Source organism: Anabas testudineus, chromosome 12 (genome assembly GCF_900324465.2).
Source record: "Anabas testudineus chromosome 12, fAnaTes1.2, whole genome shotgun sequence".
NCBI classification, from domain to species: Eukaryota; Metazoa; Chordata; class Actinopteri; order Anabantiformes; family Anabantidae; genus Anabas; species Anabas testudineus.
This window is the reverse complement of record NC_046621.1, coordinates 7,992,682-8,007,265: the sequence shown is the minus strand read 5'-3', so window position 1 is coordinate 8,007,265 and position 14,584 is coordinate 7,992,682. Positions and strand designations below refer to the sequence as shown.

The following is a 14,584-nucleotide window of genomic DNA, read 5'->3' as shown; positions in this document are numbered from 1 at the left end:
GTTGCACACTGGCTTTTGATGCTAGAGCAGCTACAGTGGCTGTTGCTTCTGGCAGTGCTTTTGTAAACTGATGTTATGTACTGTACAGTAACCATTGGCTGCGAATAGGATCTACCTTTTGCTGAAGAAACGCTTTCTTCCTGCTACCACCATAGAGGAACTCCTTTGAACACACAACACAGAAACTAAAACAGAAATCCCTGCATTTTCTGGCACGGAGCTAAAAGGATTTCCCATCTTCACTGTTTTTCTAAAAAAAACAACTCCGTTTTTCACACCTGTAAGTCCCACATGCACAATGACTCAAAGAGGAAAGATCACTTCTCACTGAAGTACACACACTCTTATACTATACAGACATATGTGGACATTGACTACAGTTTCCTTGTGTTAAACAGTGGAGCCAAATACAAAATGGACAAATTCTTTTTCATTTGCAATATTATTACATTATGCATAAGTTTTGTTGTAGAAAAAAAGCTTTGTGTCTTGAAGGCCCTAATACACTAGATTTTAAATTTTGAATAAGTCCAAAGGTCAATTCACATTCAGATTATCAGCTATCGCACCGCATTCAGATTTCCTGTGCCTGAAATTGCATCGGGCCTTAACTTCTCCTGTAGCGTCAACACACTAGGCTGAGGTGGTAACCTTGAAATGAAAGTGTGTACTCAGAAATGGTTAAGTGAGCTCTATTCCCTGGAGGCACTTGTGGTAGTGCCAGGCTTATTCAGGAACTTGGGGTTAGCAAACAAACAAGAAGAGCTGGAGAGGTTGGCACTTAAGCTTTGACCTGCCACCACTGAGTAGAGTCTGTGACAGCGTGTCTGACGTTAACTGCTTGCATACATATTTCATAGCCTCCTGAAACTCTCTTTATCTCTCTTTCTTTGTTCCATTTTGAGGTTAGGAGAGACGACAGAAGTGCTTAGAGCCACAGTCTCCTTGAACCAAATGTAATTTCTCTCTAAAGGTTGTGACGACCTTTAGCTCACAGTGTCATGATTTTAGCTGTGCCCTCCCCACTAACACACTAATAAGTCTTAACATCCTAAAATACTAAAACATCAGGATGGGAGTGTGTTTGCAACATAAAGTTTTCTAAATTTGGCCTGTCTGATATTTGAATATGCAGAGGAATTAGTTCATTTGATTACCCACATGATGCTCTGCCTCTGCCTCTTAACACAAATCCTCATGGTTAGTAAAGTTGGCACAAACTTTTTTCTAAGACATATGTGTGCATTACGTCTGATTTAAAGGCACAATAGTGAATGTGCACATTTCTGCAGTCTGCTTCCTTTTGTAGGTCTCCGACTATTTTGTTGTTTTGTCCATTTCTCACTTCTGTCAGACGCAGCTAACAGCATATTTTATTCTGACATTTGTTTTTCCCCAGAACCCAAGTCCATGCTGTCTTCTCATTTTGAGTTCAATGTCAGCTAAAGCTCTGGTGCCTTTATTTTCTCCTTTTCATCTCCCTTATCTGCAGTTAGTCTCTTATCACTGCTGAGTGTGTGTTAACAGTGTCTCATAAGCAGTGGATGTCAACAGCATGCTGCCTCAGTCAACCTATTCCTGGTGGTCTCATAGCGCTTAGTATGAGAAGATAACCCTACTCAATTTTCTGTTTTTGTTCAGCTGCACATTTGTCCTTGTTTATGTGTTCCTGCAGGCTTTTGTGAGAGAGTGTATGTATATGTTTGCTTTTTGTCTATGAAAATGTTTACATATTTCTTAACTCCCATACCGCTTGTATTTCTGATGCCCTGTCCATTGAGAACATTGCTGTCACAGCTGTGTGCAAAGCACAGCAGTTTGCATAAAGTGGACTCCAGAACCAATTTTCAGGTTTTCATGGATTTTATGATGAGCATGAAAGCAGCCGCTAAACCAAATATTTTCCATTGTAAACAGTGGCAAAGACACAAGCACATTGTAGATAATTACATTCTGTACGTTCCCATGCAATGTCAGGGCCACGGAGCAGTGAACATCTGAAGTGTGCACTACAAACACAACACAGTGTGTGTGCTTTTCCACAGCTCTTCTCTTTTTACAGCTCTCATTCTCAGGCGTCCCCTGAGACCTCATTGGGGAACAATGAACTCGTACAGTCCCAGAGAAGGAAAATACGCTGTCATTAGGCTGTTGATGGACATGTACTCAGTGTGCTTATTAAGGGTCCACTAAGGTGACAGGAAAGCATCAACTAGTCAGGCAAAACACAAAAAGGGTTAGCATTAACAAGCTCCTCGTTGCCAGCCATTTAACTGTATTATCTAGCTATCTGTCTGCTGTCAATTTACTGAGGGAGATCATTTACCTAAAACAATGAAAAATGTTTTAGATCAATCGTCACCTCTATTGATTTTTTTCATGTATTAATAAATGTAGGTGGTACAATATAGAATATTACAATTAACAAGGCAGGTAGAGATTTAACAGATTCAAATACATGACAAGATGCACTGGGCCTTATTTGCAGACGGAGAGGTTTCTAAAATTGTATGGCTCAGTATCATGACAAAATCTGATACAATGATCCTATGCCTGTACCTTCACAGAAAATGATACCCAGCACAAGGAAGGGCAACAGTTGATCTGTCAGCAAAAAGATACCCTGTAGGTCTAGCTACTCCAAAAAAGCCAGATGAACAAGACTAGACTGGCTTCCACCAAATTGCTGATACAGGCTATGGGAATTACTGTCTGTCAGAAACTGAAACCTTTGACCATGATGCTCTATCCATAAATAGTGCTTGACCCTTATTTCTGTTAGGCCCAAGAAGATATTCTCTTTCCACTGAAAGTCAGTGAGACACAAGGAAACATTTTCAGGCTTTTCAACTATGCCCTATGTCCCCGAGGCAGGTGGTGATCCAGTACAACATGCACTGCAGCTGGGAAGATGGATCACTCGCCTCAGAATTCACATACTGTACATAGTACTGTAGCGAACCCTGTAGCGCCAAATCCTTATCTTACCAAATTCTACTGTAAACTAGATTACTAAAGTACTGTATTTGTTTTAAAGGAGAGACAATTGATTGACAGCAATACAGAATGTTACATTTAAACATTTAACTGAATGTGTTTATATCCTTGAAGGTGTCACTGCATTACCCAGTGATTATGTGAAAATTGTTAAGAAAAGCAACTTGATGATGGTGATTTATTCACTTACAGCAGCTTAAAATGTATGCACAGTTTTGTATAGACATTTTGTATATTTTCATCGTCATTTAACAGGAATACTGTGAAATCTACTTAATGGTCTAAAATACAACTTAGTAAATAAATATGCTAAATGCCCTTCAGGATACTGTAGGTTTTGATGTTGCATTTCAAGTTGTAGCAACATCTATGGCTGGAGAGTGTTGTGATAAGATTGCTGCCCTCCATAAGGAGACTGGGGTTTGAATCCTGGCTGTGGCCTGCCTACAGTAAGGGTCCTTGGGCAAGACTTCCTTACGCTTACCCTGCCTTTGCCTTGTGTCTCACTTGTAAGTCGCTTTGGATAAAAGCGTCTGCTAAATGACTAAATGTGAATGTAATATAACTGTGTAGACACTTACTGGCCTTTCACACATACAGTGGCAAGAAAAAGTCTGTGAACATTTTCAAATTTTGTGGTTTTCTGTATTAATTTGTCATAAAATGTCATCTGCTCTCAAGAGTATTAACAAATATGATGTGCCTAAAATAATAACACAAAAACAAATTCTGATCTTTCCTCCACCATACTTTACAATTGGGATGTTGTTTTCATGATGATGTACAGTACCCTTTCTACAGCAGATGTAGTGCTGTGTGTTCTTTCCAAATAGTTTAATCTTAGTTTCATCAGTCCACAAAATATTTTGCCAGCACTACTGTGCAGTGTCCATGTGCTGTTTGGCAAACTTCAGGCATGCAGCAATGTTCTTTTTAGTGATCAGTAGCTTCCTTCATGGTGTCCTGCCATAGATACCCTGCTTGTTTAATGTTTCGTATACTATAGACTCATGAACACAGATGTCAGCCAGTTCCAAGGATGCCTTCACATCTTTAGCTGTCACTCAGCAAATGGTTTGTTAGTTAATTTGTATACTATAATTATATATTATATATTATATTTGTATAATATATATATAATAATGTAGTATAATTTAATCCAACCAATATCAGATAATCCAGCATATCAGGAATAACTACTTCGAGGCAGGACAATCAGCAAAGAGTAAATAAAAATGAACTAACAAACCCAGAATGGAAACAAATTCTATGTAATCACTTATGTACATATTTAAAGCCACAACATGATTTATTTTTCTTACAAAAAAAAAACTTGTTTTAATTCTTATCTTTCCCCGCCTAGCAGCCCGACATCATTCATATTCACAGAGGCAGATATGGGCACAAGGGAAGAGATAGGAACATTTTTGTAGATCTTTGGACATTACAAACCCCTACTGTTTTAATTTGGTGCAAATTGCAGGAGGAAAAGAAACCGAGAGCAAAAAATTAAATTCAGCTGATTTCTATTTTTGTTATTACAGTTCCTTTTATTACTCACTTCTGCATGCCTTTTGCATGCACAAGAGTATGCATACACACAAACACACTACTCACATCTCTGCTCCCTTGCTCATCTCCTTCACGGCTTGGGGAGCAAATGAGTGCAGAGGAGATCAATGAGGAGGAAAAGGGGGTTGAGCCCCAGCTCTGATTTCCTCTGTGATTTATTAAATTTGCCATTGTTTCAACAAGGGCAGTCCAGTCTAGCTTTCTAGGAGAGCTTTGACAGCACTGCTTCTGGAAGTGTGACAGGTACATGAGACAGGAGTAAGGAGTTAGACAGATACAAAGAAAAAGACAGAAGTGTCAGAGAAGACAAGAGACCTTGACATGAATGGAGAGGGGCTGAGAGAGAAAGAGATACAGCTCAGGGAGTGTGAAGAAGAGATGGGTGGACAATGGCTGCCATAGGTGTTGAAGGAAAGAGAAAGGAGATGACAGTAGGGATAAAATGCAGATTAGCGAATCAGATGAAATGGAGAACACAGCGTATAACATAAGATGAAAATATGACAAGAAGATAAATGGATAAAAAATAACAAGAAGCAGGCCTATCTGCTAAAAAATATGTTCCTATGCAACTAAACTGCAAATATTCTTGTAAATGTGTTTGTTTATATGAAATGTAATACACGATATGGATTAAATTTTGATTCACCATTTTATTATGTTATGTTCAGGATTAATGTGAAATAAGTAAAATAAATACCAAGGAGTCCATACAGTCATAGGGATAACACATCATCCTTGTCGTTGTCTGAGTTGGAGGAGGCAGAGATTTTAAAAATAAGTTTGACAGGAGATTAAAAAGTTGGATATTTCAGATTGGAAGATAACAGCAAGTTCTTTCTTGTTACTTTGTTGTCTGTTTGAAAGACAGACATGTTTGCCGCTGCATTTTCTCCAATGGTGATTGCTAAGACAGGACAAAATGAAAATATAGTGACAACTGGAAACATTTTAAGACATCTACAGGACTTAGAAAAACACTGAGAACAGAAAGAAACATCCCCCACCCATCCCACCCACCCCTGTCTCATGCCTTGTCACTCCCAGCCACTGGAAAGCATGTAATGCCCCATCTTTAGTCAGACACTTTTCCTTTCTGCTAGCTTTTGCCTCTACTTGTATTTTAAGGCCGCTACTGTTTGCAGAGGAGCAAGAATAAAGTGCTATCTATAGCTCAGCACTTGCCACAGGCGGGAATAAAATATGGATGTGTCTCCTCATGCTGCGCCAGCTGAACATTGCAGGCCAAGCTCTGACCTCCAACTGCTCTAGACACAGGACTGAATCTGTGAACTGATAATCACAAATAAGCCCAAGACACGAGATTTAAGGACAAAATCTAACATACAATGACAATTTAAATACATTTCTCCAGTGTGATTCTGTGTAAGGCGGAAACTTAGAAATGCACAGATAAATTATTCTGTTTAATTATTTAATGAGCAACAAGGCCACAGTGGTGTGCAGCCTGCTCCCGGTAGAGAACACCTACTGTAAAGTCTGTGAGCAACATCTTTCTCAGGGAGGTTGTGGAAGGTAAAGTGATACCTGGATGAGCTGGTAAAAAAAGTGAACTCCCAAACAAGATCCTATTAAAAATGACTTATCTAGAATGAGAAGCATACACAAAGCATGACTATTCATTGAAGTCATAAAATGATGCATAATTTAGGGTTTATTAGTAAAAATATTGTAACATGCTAACAAGAAGCCAGTCATTACCGTGATATTTTATATTTTTTATTATACATGCTTTAGTTTAAGTGCTGTAAACAAATAAAAACATTATTCAGACTCTAGAGGTCTTGAGGTCTATAAGAGCAGCCATGGTTGTTTTATGGTTTTGTCTTTTCTTTCACAGCAGAAAAAATACTTTCTGCAAGACATACAAATGACAAACTAGCTGTGAGCAGAGCTGTGGCAGCTATCCAGAGGGAGTACAAACTTGTACGTATACCTTTAACGTATGGTGCGATATGGAAAAGGAAGGCAGACAGAAACAGATCTTGACATCCTCTGACTACCAATCAACCCTTCTCAACATGCATCATAGACTTCCTGTCAAGTTTGATCTTAGCAAACAAGACTGAAACACGGTCAACAATGTCTCCTGATGGATGGTCACATTTTATGTTAGATAACAAGAAAGAAGAAAAAAACATCTCCAAAACTTGACAGGGACTCAAAAAAGCCCTGAAACATGGGATAAATTGAGAACCCCTGACCCTGAAAATTGGTGCAATTTCACAAGCATGTTTCCAAAGATTCTGAGTTATTGTTGATGCTCTGTTATATAGATCTGGAGAGACATATCCCACATTCTGCTTGAACCGGAAAGGGTTTAGCCATTTTGCCAGATGTTTTCCTTTCACCAGACCGGCAAAGATACCATACCAAGACTTGCTGCGCTCAGAGCTTGTGCCTGGTACACCACCTGGTTTGTTTGGGTCAAGACTTGAGTCATGGCAATGATTTGCATGAGCCCCTTATGCATCATCAGCACCAGAGAGAATGTGTTTATACTCAGGCAGATGGATAGTGTAGTGGTAAGATCACCACCCTCCATGTAGGAGAGCAGGGTTTAAATGGCCTACCTCCAGTAGGGGTCCTCAGGCTTTGGATAAAAGTGTTTGGTAAATGTAAATACTCTTTGGTGAGTCGTCAAAGACTTTGAAAATGATCCTGCTCTTAGGTGAGTTAATCTCCTCCCACATTTCATATGGTTCATCCAGAGGGCAGCTGACCATGTGGGCTCAGCTTAAATAGTGAAACCCCAGCTGAGCTCTGGGGAACCCTAAGTTAAGCAACAAAAAGAAACTGTAATTTATTTTTCCTATTTCACTGGAACACTGTGAATGGTAAGATATATGTGTGTTTTAGAGAGTGTACAAGTTAAAATATAGGGTTTCGCTCTGTAAGGACATATATTATGTCCTGACTGAAAAACCTAAGCATGGCTGCAGCTACAGTAACTGCTTAGCTATATCAAAGGTTAGACTTTCATATACTTACAGTAGTAGGGTAGTGATTTGGGTCAAATCACAGTACTTCAATACTACCTACTATCAGAGACTCTTTTCTAATAAACTGCCATTGTAATTCTGTATTATCTTACCTCAGTTGTGCAGAAGCTACACAAGCTTTTTGTTGTTACGTTAAGAACCCCCTACTTTCAGAAAGTAGGGGGTTCTTTCTGAAATTTACATCTGTTCTTTCAAAATTAAAAGAAATGAATACTCTACATGTCATAGTATCATTAATGCTGGATATGCTTAATTGCTGTAAGACTGTGATTTTCTTTTTATGATTATTAATGAGACTTTATGACACTTCTAAGTTTATTACATCAATTGCACAGTGTGGCTATGATTAATGTCTTTGTGGCAAAACTATGTTAAACTTTTGACAGATTCCAAAGACAACAATGAATATTAAGAATTATTTCCAGATCTTGCTACAGTGTTACTGGGGAATTTCCGGCTCACATAGGAGCAGAAATGAAGCAGAAAAAACATTATGCAAATATAATTACAATCTGGTGCCAATTTATCACACCCCGAGATAATTCATCACACCCTGAAACAATCCAGTTAATTTAATACACCGCAAGCGTCAGTATTTTTCCTACAATTACATATTGACCAAAGGCAGGCCGAGGAAAAGGGTACCTATACTGGATTCTATCCCAAAACATAGTGTGTTAATCATTTAAATGGTGGCTCAAAAGGAGGCCATAATTCACACAGGAGTTAAACGAATAGGAAGTAGTTTATTTCACTTGCATTTGTTGTCAGGGGTGGGTTTCTTTTGAGGTTGTTGTGCGCACCAAGAGGAGTGAAACATGCATAAGACACTCATAGGCTTAAACTTGTAACATCAAGTCACCTTCATTGTAACATTTGGTGGTCCTGTACCTGTATTTGTTCACTTGCATTTGGTTGTTTTTGTTGTAATATTAGTCACAAAACCAAAAGTCACCAATTGAGCTTTGATTTTTCAGTTCACACAGCTGCTATTGTTAGTTAAAGAGGTTCAAGCTTTAAGTCGTCTGCCCTACTATTAGTCTAGTTCTCTTAAATGTTTTACTGCGTTTCCTTCTTCTCAAATTCACTGGATTAAAACCTTCAAAGGCACCGTCTATTTGAACTGTTTAAATAAGCACCATAATAAGTTTAATGAACTAAAAGTCTTTGAAATACTGGGAGCACAGAAACACTGAAAGATGTATTGACCATTACATGTGGGTGAGCAGCCCAAACCACATTTCAAAACAGCCTCATAAAGATTGTTGGCATGCGATCGACCCACACATATTGATCTGGTGTGGCCTTGGTGCTTACAAGCCCATCTCTACAGTCCTTCCTTCCTTCCTTCCTTCCTTCCTTTCGTTCTTTCATTCATTCGTTCTTTCTTCCTTCTGTTTACCCCAGACAAAGGTTTCATATTAGATAATCAGATTACTTTAGCTTCATCTTCCAATGAATTACTACACATAGACATACTCTCTTTTCCCTCTTTCTTCCCCCCTTATTTTATTCTTCACTAAATGATTTCATCAGTCGCTGTACTGAGCATGGATGGGTTTGCTCATTGTGCTCCTTTGAAACTCCCTGACAAACACAAAGCACTAGAGATAGCAGAAGCTATGATTGATGAAACTGACACGGGCTGTTTTCACACTGGAGTGGGCAAGAAAGACTCAAATTTCATGATGCTCTGCTTAAAATGTCAGTTTAGTCCACATTTATTGGATTTATTGCCTTAGTTTATCTTTTAACATACATGCTTGATTGTGGCCGTGCCTTGATGTTTATGCACAGCTGTGCATGTGTATCCTTAAGTCATCTTATTTATCTTACTTAATTGCCCTTATTGACAACACACAGCTTTACAGCTTTTCATGGTTGAAGCAATAGGAAGAACGGGAAGTCTTTGTAATTAACTCCCATCTATTTATCATTGGGGAAGACAAAACGCCTGATTCAGTATTAATCAAAACATTACCCTGAGTTAGCTTGAGTGTGCCAAGCTGGCAGCCATTTCTCATCAATGATGTCACATTAGCGATCTGAGGCTTGACACTGGATTATTACTCTCCAGTCTTGAGTTCAATTAGAGCTCAGTAAACACTTGATAAGCTTGGTAATGTCAGTAGACTGGTGGATGATGAAACAATACTTTTTTTTTTGTGTTACTTAATTTCTCTTGTGAGTAAACCTCTCATAATGAAAGATGTGAGGAACGCACCGTAGAGATCATTAGCACTGTAAATCTAAAATGGTCTGACATTTTGGCTGGGATTTCCTCTCAGTAATGACTGGAGAAATACACAGAACTAGGTAACAGGATGATTCATCTCTTGCATGACCTTGATCTCCCCAAGGGCACTGTAGAAGGCTTGAATAAAAAAAAAAAAAAAAAAAAGGGATTGCCACTGACTGGCTAAATCATTGCTCTGCTTTAGTTGTTTGATATTTGCCCAATTATTCCCTCCCATGTGCTTCCGTTACAGAAAAATGGGGGAAAAAAGAAACAGAAACATGCAGATTCTAAGAGTCAGGAGGGAAATGTGTGCTTTTTTGTTCTGCTTGTGATGAGTAGCTCCATGGGGCGGAGGAAATTTTAAAAATCCAGTGTACTAGCTTGGGATTTTTGTCAAACTGTATGTCTCTATTTTGTCTATTTAAGCAATATTTAGTTACACAAGTAATTCCTTAAAGTTGTAAAATCTTTCAATGGATTCTCAGCGGGTTACATGTGGTGCCCAGGGCTTTATCTGCATTTACAATATAAAATAAATACCCAGTAATTGCACTCAGCAGTCTTCACAAACAACATAATTTCACTGAGAGGAATAAGAAGGCATTACAGGAATTTTTGGGATATTTAAATTCATAACTACACTTCATTTGGTAGAACCTGTCTCCAGCTTAGCTTCAAGAAGTCTACTGAACCTGTACCGGTGTTACATTTTTATGTTTACAACTACAGAAAGCAGTGACCTTCTGCCTAAAGCACATATAGTGCTAAGTTATCAAACAGAGCTTTAACATGATTTAGTTTATTTTTTCTTTTCAGTTAGTGGTGCATTCAGAAGATACCGTGACCTTGAGTTTAGTTCTATCTGTCACTCTTTATAAATAAGTGAGAAACATTAATGTCAACAGGAGAAATAAACTGCATTATTGTCAGTAGTCATGGATGAACTCAGACAGCTAAATGCATTGTGCTGCTCACCTCGCTTAAACAGTGTGTTAGACAGGGCCATTGGATTTATTTTACATGGGAATTAAATGGGATCGCTTTTATTGTTAAGACCTGCTCAATAACCAAGATACTCTCAGTACTGTACTGGCAGAGTAATGGTGTGAAGTGCAAGGCCAGTAACATCTGAAATACCAACAGGCTTTTATCATGTTTGGTTGTGCAATAAGAAAAATAATATTCTATGATCAAGTTATTGGAATCTTCAGCTCACTCTCTTAATACAGAAATCATCAATCCACATACAAACAAATGTATATAAATAAATAAACTACATCTAAACTAATCCATAAACTAGTCATGTTGTGCAGCCAGGACCCAATGAAAGAACAACAGCCAAGAAGAAATGATGTTGGCTTTTACAGTTGACAGTAATGAACCACAAGACCATCACTTTGCCTCTCATCCTCCAGACAGACACACTAAGCCTGAGGCTTGGGGCCATTTCATCCCAGAGGGAGGATGCTGTTGACCATTCAGAACAGCATTAGCTGTATATAACCTTCTACCATTAGCTCTTGTCTGCGCTGCTGTGGAAACACCTCATGACAAGAAAATAATGTGCACAAAATGTCTGCCACGATTTGGTCTGTGGTGTCTGGGATAATGTTTACTTTGTTTATTGATCTCACCATTTCGACATATAATAAAAAGACATAAGCATCCACACTGAACTGTTCAACCTGGAAATGACTTTGGTGTAGTCATATAAAATCACATCCAAAAGGAACAGGAGTGGATTCTATGTTTCATTATTTCTGACAATAGATCATTTTGTTTTTTCTGGAGCTGTAGACGTTAAACACGTAGCTGGCAACAAACTAAAAATCCACTGATATAGTCCCACTATTTGAAACTATATGTTGAAGAAAACATTTTGTTTTGTCTGAAAATTGGAGCACAACTAAGACAAAGTCAATTTGAAAACGTAAAAGAAATTATGCTTTTCTCAAGCTCTGCAAGTAAATAACATAGCTTACTTTTGTTTTAGCTGCAAAAGAAAATAAATTAAAGATTTACCATTGCTCTTGACTTTATCATTGAAAGTTCCAGCTACATGAACTCTGCATATTCGGTTTTCACTTGATTAGACAATTTGATGATTTTAAAAGAGGATTTCATATCCTCTAGGTTCACAATGTATTCAGAGATTTATAATAGGTTGTGTGTGGCTAACAAATCTCTCAATTCAATTTGCAGAAGGAAAAAAAAACCAATGACAAAAAAGATTTCCTCCTAGCACATGAAATGTTAACCATTCACAACAAAGAACATGTGAGGGTTAACAGTGCACACTGTAAAATAAGAGGGGCAGTATGAACTGCGAAGTGCACGTGAGAGATCAGGGTAGATTAGCCATCAGGAATCAGAAGCCATTTGTTTCACATATTGTGAAAAATAAAATCTGTTTGTGTTTCGCTGATAGATAAACTTGTTGTGGCACTTTCAGATTGACTTGTTAAATTCCTTGGGTGTTTTTAGTTGCCAATCCACCACTGGGAACGGAACAAGAATTTCAGAATAGTCCTCAAGTTTTTCTGCATCTGATTTACACTATCCATGCTGCCCAATGCATTTCTAAATCTTTGTGAATCTTGCTAAATAATGACACTGACAGGCCTCATTTGTTTGGTTGTCTGTGTAACAAAAGCCATTGCCATGCACAACCCTGAGAGGCATAGCCATAATCCCCAGGGATAAAACAATTGAGTTCAGTTGAATGGGGTTATCTGTCAGCAAGGACAGACAGATAAAGGATGACTGGTATTTGGAGACTTTTGGGATGCCCAGCAGCACAGGACAGGTGGGACAGGAGTTAATCGCCCCTGTAATCAAATGTTGCCAGCTTTATGCAGAGTGCAGATTGAGAGGTGGAGGCATCAAATGAAATTGTTTGTGTTTGCTATCTGTCAGAAAATGCCAGATTGCTTATGCAGTAAATAGAAGGATGTGTCAACAACAGTATGTGGAAAATGAAATCCAATGAATCCCAATGCATGGTATCAAACTCCCAGTTGGATGTTAGCCAGTTAGACGTCTGACTCTGTAGATGTTTGATGGTTAAAACTTATTTGCTTGACAAAACTTTATTCATTTGGGGACATGTTTTTTATTTTCTATTAACAATACCGCATATTTGATTAGCCCAAGAGAGATATTTGTACAGCAAGAGCTCTGACCTTTCTGCCCTCCACCATACTTCTGCACAAGTGTCTAATCCAAACATTCAACTGTTTTCTGTTTTCTTCTCTAATAAGAGCTGTTTCATTTGAAATTCAATATTAGGTTGAAAGCCCTGAATGCAATTACACTCTATTAAATAAAGGTTGGAATAGAAGGTTAGGAGCCACAGAAACATATGGAGACTGTCCTCCTGTAAAATACAGCAGCTAAATGTTCATTTTTACTAACCCTAACCATGTTTATTCAGTGCCTAAACCTAACCTACGTGTGTTTTTACCTAATCCCAGACAAACTGCTTTGTTTGCACAACGGTTGTTTAGGATTTGTGATTAGGCTGAAAGTACCGACCACCATTTTGGTGCCGTTGCACAAGACAGCAGCTGCCATGCTGGCTCCTGACTCCAAAAGTGGTGTGTTTTCAGTCCCCCAGTCCCTAGATACCCGCCTCCATACATTAAGGTGCTCTCTGACATCAACCCACATACATCCGAATTGACACAAATCAGAGTATGTTCTATTTATAATAGGAGAGACGTTCATTTAAAACACATATTTGCAGCTGAAAAGATCATATGCAGTATGAATAAGTTTGGCATGAATTTTGGTGATTACTAATGCTATTTGTCCCTGAATAAGAAAATCAAAGAAATTCATAAAGAGGGTGAAAGAGAAATTAATGTGATTCTTAAGGTTGAATGTGGTGTATTCAAGCTTTAAGGTTTCATCACTGTGGAAATGCAACTTTGATTTTTAGAATTATTATTAACAGTCTTATCAGTCGGGTTTGGGATCATAAGGCTGTGTTAATTTAAGGTTTGTTAAAAACATAAAATGGAATACTTTTAATCACTTTATCAACTATATCCTGCTAATTACTAAAACAGCTTAACAGCTTATCTTATCTGCTGCTTTGTTTCAAATGAAGACTCGTTATCATTATCCAGAACATGTATCAATGTACAAAGTTGAGATGAATTTGAAGAAAATATTTTTGGAGATGCGTCCTGTTTTCAGCAGTGATGTACACAGTCAGATGCAAACATGATGTTGAGTGATAAATATTATTGGAGCTTTTCCACAAACGTCTTGCATTATTCAGTATAAGACCAGGGCACTCTCCAACTCAGTAAGCACCCTTCAATTATTAAAGTACAACTTTGCAGATGAGCACCCCAGGTTCAAAAGGATATGATATCAACTAATGCGTTCACATAGCCCAGATTTATATTGTTAGGAGAACTTTTTAATATTTTTTTTTATGTTGAGTTAGTGGCTATGGGGGTAAGGAGCAGTGGGTATGACAGAGGTGGTCTCAGAAGGAAGTAGCATTCAGGTTAATAATATGACTCACAGAATTCAGGATGTGACAAAGTGAGTCATTCAAAACAGATTATTTTTGATAAAATGTAAGCAGTACATGCTGTGCTATCAAGAACATGGATGAGCTGGCCAGAGCCGAAGTGAACTGTCCAGGCTGGGCCATCTGGGGAGTTGGCACTGAGAGCCTCCGTGGATGTAAAAATCATGCTTGCAAAAGCAGGACAACTACCACTGAGCACAACAGATT

At 38.3% G+C, this 14,584-nt stretch overlaps 1 protein-coding gene across 1 annotated transcript in view; it reads right to left on the bottom strand.

Annotated features, from left to right (window-relative positions):
- The window catches only part of LOC113159659 (astrotactin-2), a 212,705-nt gene that overhangs the window by 135,349 nt on the left and 62,772 nt on the right, over nucleotides 1–14,584 (bottom strand). The window lies entirely within an intron of this gene.